Below are 12432 nucleotides of genomic sequence, written 5' to 3' on the forward strand. Positions count from 1 at the left end.
CTTCACCTTTCTGTGTAAGACAATGAAGGAGATATAAGAGTTAAGTTAATAAATTACCTCATAAGAATAGCCATAAGTAAGTAACAACAATGTTCAAGGGCGTTCAAGAATAGCATCGTCTCAGACATATGTGGAACAAGAAATTAGAAGGGCAATGTTAAGTGGGCCACACACTGCCCTGCTTCAGCCTGCAGGAAAGTAAAACATGCAACTAGATCTCTGAGTGAGAATGTGCAGCGTTCAAGCGGCATCTCTTCTTCAAGAGGGAGGATACAGCCAGTCAGAGCAGCAGATCTTCAGGGTATGCAGAGACTAGCTCCATGCTTTCCAGGTCATTGCTGCATATCATCCTCTCCTTTGCTCAGCTGCTGGCCTGCTCCCTCCTCCCTTGCATTGCAGCTGCTAAGGGAGCTATGCTGCTAGTAAGAAATGCCCTTCTCCCATATGCCTGTGCTCTGTCCCCTCCAAGAGGGGATGATATAAGGCATAGTGGGTGGATAACCGAACTGTCCACCAGCATTAACTACAAGGAGGATTTCTACCCATCCTAATAAGGCCTGTTCCCCATCTCCTGACAGAGCTGTGAACTACCAGCCTTTGCATGGAGCAACTTCCATGGTCCCTGGAGCCATGTAGGAGTGGCCTACAAAGAGTTGCGCCTCCTGTGTTTGGGGGTATTTTGTTTGTCACTCTGCACAGCATGTGGTAGAGGAAAGTGTGGGGCTTAAAACAGTTTTTAACATGATGAGATAGTTTCATCTCAACCATCAAAAGCAGATCAGTTGCACACCGTGTGTGAACACCAGCTTAGGTTTCTGAAATGGTCATTTGAAAACCTGTTCATCTGATTAAAATCAGGCCTTCTCCATGTCAGGCAACACCTTCATTATAATGGTCTCTCAGTGTTTTGAAGGCTTGTAACGTGCTTGCTAGCACTCACTTTAAGTAGAAACTAGGCACACAAGTTTTCTTTAAATCTCTTATATTAGAGTAAGCAAAATAATTTGAGTCTTAGAGCTAATGATAGGTGAGTTAGAGGGTTGGCTTGAAAGAGCATGCAAACGTTTACATGCTTATCGGAACTGTAGCTACACTTTTCAAACCTCTTGTATCTGCAAAACTGAGTTGGCTATCTCATGAGAGCAGGCTTTCTTGCAGTATTTTCTTCTTCTGCTTGGGTCAGAAATACCACGGGAACAACTGCTCTTGCAGTGTCTGCTTCACGTCAGATCTAGGATGTGTGAAAATAAAAGAATAACTGTGGGGAAAGTTATCTGAACTCTTTTAAAAACGCACAGGTTTGTTTTTAATTTTGAGCAATAGCCACTTGATGTTGGTTGGTTTCTTGTGCTCCCCCAGCTAAACTTGATAAGCCCGATGCTGATTTCACCGTCAAGGCTGTAAATCAGGCATAACTCCATTGTAGTCAATGGAATTAAACTGTTGTAAAACTGGTATTTGAATTTGGCTCATGGTTTAGAAGGCAGTTTTCTCTTATTGGTATTATGCTTTCCATGCCTTCATATGAATTACTGTGCAGGTCCTTGAGCTCTTTTGCCAGGAGTTGAGGTGATTTATAAACTAAAGTACTGTTAATATTATTAAACAACTTAATCTTTAATTATCACACGTTACCCTAGTAATCTTGGCTGACCAAATCTTCCCCAGCACCAACCAGAGGAGCTGGGTTTATCTCCGGAGCATTACACTGAGGCTGGAGTATGTAGAAATGCTGCCCCATCCCATGCCTTGGAGGAGCCTTAAGGTCAGCTGGTGACGGCTCCTGCAGCCCCTTAGACTTCTGTAGCCCCAGCTGCTCCTGCACCCTCACTCACTGTGGGCAGTGGACCTGAATAGCAGCAGATACTCACGGTCTGAGGAAGAACAGGGAGGTTCCGCACAGAGTTGTAAGATGCGGTATGCCCAGGGTGGAGGATTTTCTGCACTGTGCAGTAGGGTTTTGGGATTCTTTATTAGATTATACAACTTGTCTTTACATTAGAAAAGCTGCTTCTGTACTTGACCTAGTAACTGGTTTCCATGCAATTCCTTATTTCAATGAACAAAGCAAGGACATTTCTAAGTTAAAGCATATGTGGCGTGGGACGTCAGACACCTTTCTAAAATGTATGCAGAATGGAGTGGGTTAACTAGAATTTCTTTGCATTTCTTTATTTTAATTGGCCCCTGTAATATTATTTAAATGTAGCTGAATGTGTTTATTAAAAATAAAGCTAAACATTTGCTATTAAAAGTGATTCAGCTCAGTGTGCAATTTAGTTCTAACGATAATTTAAAGCCAAAGGGGTTGCTACGTATAACTTTAACAGAGAATAAATTCCATTTTGTCTTAATGTTCCTGAATGCCATTTTAATTTGTATTGTAAGATCAGCTGATGCATTTTTATGGAGACCTCAGGCAATCGTTTTAGTTTAAAACAGACTTGCTGCTGATGCTATTACCACTAATAATGCATAGTTACTGCAGACCTTTTAACATTAATTAGAAAGGTTTGTAATAAAATCAAAGGCTTTTGTTATCCTCTGGCACCACAAAGGAGCTGTAGCACATAATGTTATTTAGCTTTAGTTTTTTTAGTTTAGGATCTTCCTGAATACATTAAGCTTATATTAACTCTCTGGTTGTTGCTTAAACACTATTGTGAAGGACAAATATTATATATTGAGCAAAAAGATTTGGCTACATTCCTAACACCTTTGTTTTGGAACTTAAAACTGGTTGCTAATTTTTTTCCATCCTATAACCCATCCTCTGCCACCTTTCAAGGGGTTTCTAATGTGTGTTTTGCTTTTATTTCCAAACTTCTTGCTTTCTTTATTTCTTGAACACCTCTGGTCTGCTCCATGATGGCCAGATTCTGCTATACTCCAGCCTGGTCTACACTTAAAAATTAGATTGACCTAGCTATATCGCTCAGGGCTGTGAAAAATTCTGTGCCCATAGTGCCTTGATTAGGTCAGTCTAAGCCCTAGTGTAGCCGTGGTGACGTTGACGGAAGAATTCTTCCATCACCTCTAGCTATCACCTCTTTGAGAGGTGGATTACTCACATCAACAGAAAAACCCCTTCTGCAAATGCAGGCAGCATCTACACTACAGCACCATAGCAGCACAGCTGCATCACCGTTGCCATGCTGGTGTAGCGACTGTTGTGTAGACATGCCTTTACTCTGGTATATCATTACAACAGGACAACTCATTCAGTGAAGAACTACTCACTTAACAGTAACAGAATCTGTCCCAGACTGCTTAAACCTCATTATAACCTTGAACATTCATAGGGGTAATGGTTGCCTGGTCACACAATCCATTGGCATTTGACTTCGGGGTAAAATGCACACATGGCCTTCAAGACCTATCAAATGGGGACCTTGACCTGCTGATCCTAAAATGTTTGGTCACATTTTTAATTGCTAATGTATTTTGTTAATTTGTTCACCCACAGAGAAGAGTGACCCAAATCTTCAATGTAATGAGCTCATTACAATGCAGTGTGCATTTTAAATCATGATCAAAAGCGTGTGGCAAGGAATAAAGCCCTGATAAGCTGGATAAAACCAAACTCTAACCAGCTCATAGAAATGAGTCTACTGCAAAGGACTTCATGTCTAAATGCCCTAAACCCCGTGAGTGCTAAGGTAGAGGTGCTCAAGGTTGAACACTGATAGTATTACTATTTATTGTCATTTATATTATGGTAGTATCCAATGGCCAAAATCAAAAGTAGGATCCCATTGCATTGGCTGCTAGAGAAAAACATAAGGCGGCTCAATTTCTTTCCCAAAGAGACTCGAATCTAAACTTTCCATTTTTTATTACTTTTAGTAAAAGTGTAACCTATTGATTGATGCAGGAGTTTAGCTGGTACTTAAATACTATTGATTAGGATGAATGAGCAACATGATTTTTCTTCACGGATATTGGCTAAAAGCATACAGGAAGGTCAGATTAGTTCATAGAGGTGGGGAAGTAGCAACAAAAGATCGCATGGAATCTAAATGAAAAAGAATTTGAATTGAGAGGACTATAGAGTAAAATCTGTACAGATTCAGTTCATAGAAATTCATAAGATAGAAGTTATAAGAATCCAAAGAGACCAGCAGGATTATACTACCAGCCTCCTGATCAGGAAAAATGATATTGAGTGCACAATGCTGAGAAAGATTAAAGAGGCAACTAAATCTAATAAAGTAGTAATAATGGGTAACTTCAGTTACCCACATATAAATTGCTCGAATGTCTCCTGGGGACACAATGTATAGAAGCAGTTTCTCAAGACCTTAAATCTTTGCTTCTTTGAAACAGCTACTTCTAAGGCACACAAGAGGAAAAGCTGTTCTTGACTTAGTCCTAAGTATACCGCATATAAGTTGGTTCAAGGCATAACTACAGTTGAGCTATAAGAGTGAGCACAACAGAATTAAATTGGACATCCCTGGGGGAGAGACTGCACCAAACCCTAGCACTGTGACATTAAGCTACAGAAGAAAGGATTTTTAAATAATGAAGGAGCTAGTCAGAAAGGTCCTAATGTCAAAAGTGCAGAAATTAAAATCCTGCAATCCATAGGAATGTAAGACATGGTACTGAAGGAACGTTGTGGGCACTGATTCTAGTCCCCTGTTACGGCAGACAGCCCCATCTTGCAATCCCGTTCATAAACTTGTCAAACACCATCTTAAAACTAGTTAGCTTGTTTGCCCTCACTGCTGCTATTGGAAGGCTGTTCCAGAACCTCACTCCTCTGATGGTTATAACCTTCTAATTTCCAGCCTAAAATTTATTCCTGGCCATTTTATACCTATTTGTTCTTGTGCCAACACTGCCTGTTAGCTTAAATAGCTGTTCCCCTCCCTTTTGTTTACCTTCTTGGTATATTTATAGAAAGCAATCATATCTGCTCTAAGGCGTGGTCTACACTGCAAAATTAGGTCATCATAAACCGCCTTGCGTTGCCCTAGTTGTGCATATGTCTCCCAGTAATGTAAGTGCCCTGTTACAGCAACACAGTAATACCACTTCCCCAGAGACACTGAACCATGGTCTACATACTGAGGTCAGTACAGCACGAGTGTGGATACTGAGTTCCTGACGTTGACTCTCACAGTCCTCCGGCAGCTGTCCCACAATGCCCGACACTGATCGTTCTGGTCACAATTGTGAATTCCACTGCCCGGAGGTCATGGAGACTGGAAACCCGCGCCATTAAAGCCCCACAAATTTTTGAAATGTTTTTTCCTGATTCTCCAGTTTAGTGAGCACACCTAGCAGCTCTCCATTGTTGTGTGTAGCTGCCCACACTGGCTACACACTCCAGACGTGCTCCAGCTTGAAGTAGACAGATATTGGATCTCCTGGCTCCGTGGGGAGAAGAGGCTGTGCAAACACAGCTACTGACCAGCCATAGAAGCAAGGTCATCTAAAGCAGATTGCATGGGGGATGCATGAGAAGGGGCATGACAGGGACCAGCAGCAGTGTCATATGAGAGCAAAAGAACTGCATCAAGCATATCAGATGGGCAGGGAGGCCAACAGCTGATCTGGTGCTAAACCACAGACTTACCACTGTTACAAAGAGCTACGTGCCATACTTGGCGGAGACCCTACTACCAACCCGCAGATCACTGTGGATACCTCTGGGTATCCCAGGCTGAAGTATGGCTAAATAGGAAAGTGCATTCCTTCAAGACAAACAGATAATCTTCAAAAACTGGAGATCCATCCCAACTGAAGTCAATAGAAGGGATGCAACACTTTGCATGTAGGGTGGAAAATGAGACGAGCCAAGAGGGATTTAGGAAAGCAAATGGCCCAGAAGATAAAAAAAAACAAATAGGAAATTATTTAAGTATGGCAGAAGAAGGAAGCCTGTGAGAGAATCATTGGATCTGCTGGGCTACTAGGGAATAAAGGGAGCCAGGAAGAATAACAGTACTGTAGAGAAGCTGCATCAATCTTCACCAAAAAGAAAGTTAAGTAGGTACCTTCTTTTTTTCTAGGTAATTAAAATAAGGCACAATCAGAGTTTGAGATGTCAGAAGAGTTAGTGCTGGAACAAACTGATAAACTAAATAGCAGCTGATGCCTAGAACCAAATGATAAACATCTACAACTTCTAAAGGCATTTAATATTGAAGCTACGAAGCTGCTAACAAAATTACCAATTAAAACTGACTACTATACCGAAGGATTGGAGGGCAGCCAATATTAGACCCATGTAAAACAGGTGCTAAGGGGTGATTCTGGGAACTACCCAAAAAGCCTTACTTCAGTACCAAGTAAACTATTTGAAATGCGGATAAAAAAAGAGAGAGAATACGACAGAGACAGACCAGCACGGCTTCCGTAAAGGAAAACCACATCTACTATAATTCTATGACCATGTCAACAGAAGAGTGGATAAAGAAGCGCTGGCTGATATAAATGTGTTTGGACTTTCAAAAAGTCCTTCATAAGAGGTTATTAAAGAAGTTTATTAGCCACAGGATGAGATGTAAAATCCATGCATGGATTTGAAATTTTTATGAGACACAGAAATCTGTGTGTGGGAGTAAATGGGTAACTTTCAATATGGCACAGGTGAATGGTGGGTTTCTCCAAATGTTTGATACTAGATTCATTGCTGTTTAGTAAATACTCATTAATAATCTGAACAAGGGGGTGAGCAGGAAACTACAAAATTTGCAGATGACACACAATTATTTAGGTTGTTCAAGACTCGAGAAGACTGTAAGGAACTCCAAAGGGACCTAATAAAGCTAGGTGAATGGGCAGCATGCTGGCATATGAAATTCAGTGTTGACAAATGAAAAGTTTGAAGACATAATCTGAAAGGCTCATTGCTAAAATTAATCTTAGAGACTCAGGGAAAAGTAACCTATGTTGACAGCTCAATGAAAATATCTGGTCAGTGAACAGTGGCAGGTAAAAAAAAGCAAACAAAAGAGTTAGCGTGTAAAATGCTGGACAGATGTAGAAAAGAGAGGACTTGTCCCGAAGGGTATACAATTCAAAGAATATGACATGCATCCTGAAGAGAGTGCGAGGGGGAAGAATTTCTTTCAGTACTTTTTTTTTAAAGATGCTATAAAGGGTGTGAAATGGCAATATTTTGACATATGTATTTTGGCAGTGAGGAAATCTTGTTACAGTTATTTTTAGGAGAGAAAAAAGGAGAAACATCACTTTCTGTTTTTATACACAGAAAAATCTTACTTCGATCAATAAAACTTTCCAACTTGTATACAATGGATATAAGATAACAGTTTATGCACTGTTGAGCTGTATTAGGGGATTTCGTACAAGACTTCCTGATCAATGCCTTAACAGGAAAGCAAAAGATGCTATCTGAAGCAAAGCATAATCTCAGACTATTTAGGGCTTGATCCTGCACCCAGTGAAATTAATGGAAGCTTTGCCCGTGGTGTCAGCCAGAATCAATAGATATAATTATAGAACCAAATTATAGAACCAAGTCATCCAAACTTTTTTGTTTAATGAATGAAAACTATGGTATTCATTAAATACAGCTGTTAGATAAAGAGGTTATTTATGAATGAAAACCTACATTGGGAAGGTTATCCTTAAATAAACTTTTATTTGTATGTTAAGGAAGAATAATGATTGAAATGGGCAGGAGTTGCATATCAGCTCCTCTTTAGCTATTTTGTCAGGTAACTTAGTCCTCTGAGATATAATTAACCCAAAGAAAAGTGTTAACATTTTCAATTTTCATTTTAGTCAGTGAATGGAAAGAATCAAAAAATCTGTCTGTTGCATGATTTGCTGCAAAACTGTTGCAAACTATCTTAGTGAGCAGTGAACAGCTTGTTAAATGTTAAGTTCCTTTACAAGTTTCCATGTGTATAATGCATTCTTAAAGTATGCTTAAAAATAACTAGCCAAATTATCCTTAAGAACTTCTTTCTCAAATTATTTTACTTTCCTTTATGAGCCTGGAGAAGCTGGACCCACCTAGAACTTGTCGCTGTTTGTCTGATTTTTGCCAACTAATTTAAATTTCACAGTCCCTTTCCTCGGATCCCAAAGGAGGTGTAGGGAAAGCAATAACTCTACATTTACTTTGTGAGATGGTCTGTAGACTTTTCTTTCTAAAAGGCCCCTTCTTCTCTGATGCTCAACATGCACAGAAGTACAGTTTAAACACTAGCCGGTCAAACCCTGTCTAAGCTGACTTAGCCCATACTGGTTGAAAAGTGGATGTTTAACTAGTTCAGCAAATACCATTCCCAGGCAAATGTGGATAGGGCCTAAATTATCAACATTAAAATTCTAGGAAGTCTTACGAGTTCCATGTGTACTGTGGTGTCTACCAGGCAAGGGACCTGGCTACAATATTGTAGTTCTTGAGCCCCTTCTCCTGCACTCTTAAAATACGAGGGGCATAGTTCGGTGCCAGGTTTCACCATGTAAAGGCACTGCCATAGTGGACCTGGGGGTATTTTTACATTATGGGTGCTAAGGGGACACTGCCACTTTACTGCTGTAGCACCATAGTGTCGAACGCACAGGGATGAAAGGGAGTTTTCCATTGATGTGGGTAGTCTGCTTCCCTGAGCGGCAGCAGCAGCTAGGTCAACGGAAGAATTCTTTTGTTGACCTAGCAGCATTACAGCAGGGACTAGGTTGGCTTAACTGTGGCACTCAGAGAGGTGGATTTTTCACACCCCGGAGTGCTGTATCTATGTCAACCTAATTTTAAAGTGTAGATCAGGCATGGGTTCCCCAGTGTGGCAGAAGTTACGATGTAAAGGAGGCCTAAGAATGATCAGTGCTTTGAGAGGGGGAAGAAAGAGAATCAAACCTGACACGGTTCTGCAATTGCTGAAAGACAGAGAACAGAAATAGGTAGAGCAATGAGGCAGTGTAGCTTGCTAAAGCCAGGTTAGACAAATCAGTTTTCCACAAAATCATAGGTCAATGCTAGCATTTAAAGCAGTACTTCAAAACAGTTGGCTTTCATTTATGATGTTCTGCCAGTGACTTTAAATCAAATTTCTTTTTCTAATTTCTTACTAAGATTAAGGAGGTGTTATTCATTCTTCTTTAAAAATCATAAGGGTATACGTGAAAAGCAGTGCATAGGATATTAGCTTTATTGTGAATCTCATGGCTAAAGATCCATGCAACATTTTGAATATTTGCTAACTAGCGTTTACTATTTTTGTTTCTTTCACCAGAGAGTGACCTTTCTAATTTGTACAGTATACTGGAAACTAGGACTTGTTTTAAGCAGTCTTTATACAACATTATCTGTACAGAAGATTATAATTTGTGTTAATAATAAAAAGTGAAGATACTATAAAAGTAACTTTTCATCAGTTTTGGGTGACTGAGGCCTGGTTTACTCTAACAAGTTTTGTTAGCATAGTTGTCAGTTGGGAGTGTGAAAAAATCCCACCCGTAACCAATTTAGCAATTCTGGCAAAAGCCTTAGTGTAGACAGTAATATCTATAAAAGTGTTTTTTCTGGTATACCTTATTCTATTTGGGGAAACTGTATAAGCTATACCAGTATAGCTTACTGGCAAACCTTTCCAAGTGTAAACAAGGCCAGAGTTAAAGGGTCCATGAAAGTGACAGAACACAGAGGTTAACACTAAACACAAGCTAACCTACAGAGATTTGTCGATGCATCACAGTACTTGACTTTAACACAATTGTTGACCTACTGCTGAGTGTCTATGCAGAGTTTGCTTTGTGCATGAACTGAATTGTGTGTGAAGGGTTTCTGTGTACTGAAGACTTAGGCCTGGTCTACCCTAGGTTATAGTCCAAGACATGATTATTATCAGACAAAACAAAACTGCATTCTAACACAATGTGACACTGCCCCGGGATAACATACTGCCATGCAACAACTTAAGCAGGTTGTGCTTCACAGCCTCTCAAAATGGAGCTGAGCATGGTTGGGTGGAGGATGGAGAAAGAAGAGGAAAGAGGGAAGTGCCTCTGGCAGAAATCCCCCTCAACTCAGAGCAGCACCAACCCATTGTGTCTTCCTTTGACCCAAATCCCACAATTCTCGGTTGCTGCAAAGGATTGTGGGACATGTGGATTGCAGGTCATTTTTTGGTCCAAGAATACAAAGGGATTGAGAACCTCCACAGCAGACCAGAGTATGGTGAAATAATGGTGTTAACACAATTTGTAGACAGAGACAGCAGTGCTGGGGGTATTGGGATAAGCTAGCTACTGTTATTTTTACCACCATGTTGTCCAGCCTTCTCTGAAAAGTCTTGGACTGGCAAAAACACTGGAGGCCATGTACTGAAATCACCAGGCTAATTCAGATTTATACCCAGGAGTGCAGAGGTGAAAAAAATAACCTACTGTGCTACCTAGTTGTCCCCAGCCACCTGTGTACAGAATAGCTACAACAGGTGCATCATTAGAATAAGCAGAAATTATTTCACTATTAATTCCTTACAGAGTTATTTGTCTGTGTGGAACTGCACCCCATCCTCCTTGGCACCTGCAGAACTGCTGTAATTCCATCCTACCTGTAGCTTCAAATGCAAACTATTGTCCGGAATTGTTGGCTGGGAGTTCACCATTTAGGTGAATGAAAGGCAGCTTACAAAAGCTAGTTGTCAGAGCATATGGATCTCTAATTCAGTTTAAGAGCTAGATGCTGATACCTTTACTCATGGTGAATAGCACCTGATTCAGTGAGTGTTCCCATTGACTTCAGTGGAATACTTCTGGAGTAAGATGCTACTCAGTGTGAGTAAAGCTGTCAGACTGGCCCTATGAAAGGAGTGTATTCCCATTAACACAAGTTGCAGTAGATCCAGATGCATTGTTAGGGGGACATATTTCAGGATAGTGAGCTATTAAAATGGTATGACGTTTCTTGATTAAACTTTAGAGGGAGATGTGAGGCATGAGGACAACTCCGTTTTTCTAATCATCTGAAAAATGCAATATTTGTCCAGAAAGGCATAGCTTGAAGTGTGGTGTTCTCGTGACGTGGAATTTGCACCCTTGGCCAGGGAAAAAAGGCTGAGGCCTTATAGGTGTGAGTATGAGCTCAGACTTTGCAGCTAAGTTCCAGTTGTAAAGTCTAAAACCATTGCATGATATTGGAATACTCATGGCATTTTCCTCTTGCGCATTGAGACTCTCATAGAGGTTTTGACTTGACTCTGTCTGTCTTATTCATACTGAACAGTATCTTTCTATGGAAACAGTCTATGGGGTTTCTTGTGTAGTAAAGTGCTACTCTACAGGAATAAGTGTAGTACAATCTGGCCCCTTGATGGTTAAGGATTAGATTTTCTCTTGGGCTGCATGCCAGTTCAGGAAAGTAAAGGGGAGTAAGGCACTTCCCTTGCCTCTCCTTTACACCTTTGCTTTGGATAGGCAGCCCTTGGTTCTAGACGCACAATAACAAGTGGCCTGTGTGATCACTTACTTCCCACCCTCACAGATCAGGTGGAGGGGAAAGGATGAATCCTTGACTCTACCGCTTACTGTGCCATCCAGCACCGCTGAGGCAATGGGGAGGGGGTAAAAATCTACTGCTGGCATAAACCAGGTCTGGTATAGGCTAGCAGTTAATCACTATTTTAAGAGCCTGGAGGGAAATGTGGCTCTGTGAGCCTGATTCCTTCACTGCCGTGCTTTTGGGGCACTGCAGCAATGTACCACCAGGACTCACCTTTAGAGAGGGGTCAATGTTCATAGCAAAAACAGCGTGCAATTGGAGATAAACTTTTCCAAGTGCAAAGGAAAGTTTCAGCTGATATAAAATATTCTGTTCATTGGGGGGAAACTGTTCCTTTATTATATCTATCAGAATTCTATAGAATAGTGAGGATTTAGCAGGAAGTCCAGTGGCTATTTCACAATATCAGGTTTTCAGATGTCTTCAAAATTCTTGTTCCATACTTTTAATTCAGGGCATTTCTCAGTCATGTCTCTGTCTGAAAACATAGCAAAAGGGAATCCTGACCCAAGTAAGTCTGGCTCAGCAAAATTTATTTTCAGGGATAAAGAATGTAATCCTTTCTCCTTAATGTAATAAATTGATTGATAATTTACTGACTGGAGATGCAAGGAATGGAGGGAATGACCACCACCAAAAAAAAAAAATCCTTTGAAAACCTGAATGCCATGATTTGTAAACATAGAGCAATGGTTTTCAGGGACTCTCAACAATCTGTGAGGCAGTGCAGCCTTCATAACAAAGAGAAGATGCTAACTGGGAGGGACACTGGTTTTCTTTATTGGATTACTCAGGTTGTGGAAGCTACGTTCCAGCTGTTGAATTAATGGCCCAGATGCTCCTCAAAACTGACTGTTTCAGCATGTTTATTGAGCACAGTTTGCCTCCTTCTCCCAGTGTTGTCACCTTAATCCAGTTTTAACCTGGTTTGGGGTCATCCA

At 40.7% G+C, this 12432-nt stretch overlaps 1 protein-coding gene across 2 annotated transcripts in view; it reads left to right on the forward strand.

The window, feature by feature from the left end:
- The window catches only part of SLC9A3 (solute carrier family 9 member A3), a 78661-nt gene that overhangs the window by 19006 nt on the left and 47223 nt on the right, over positions 1 to 12432 (forward strand). The window lies entirely within an intron of this gene.

This window comes from Lepidochelys kempii, chromosome 2, assembly GCF_965140285.1.
Source record: "Lepidochelys kempii isolate rLepKem1 chromosome 2, rLepKem1.hap1, whole genome shotgun sequence".
Lineage (NCBI taxonomy): Eukaryota > Metazoa > Chordata > Testudines > Cheloniidae > Lepidochelys > Lepidochelys kempii.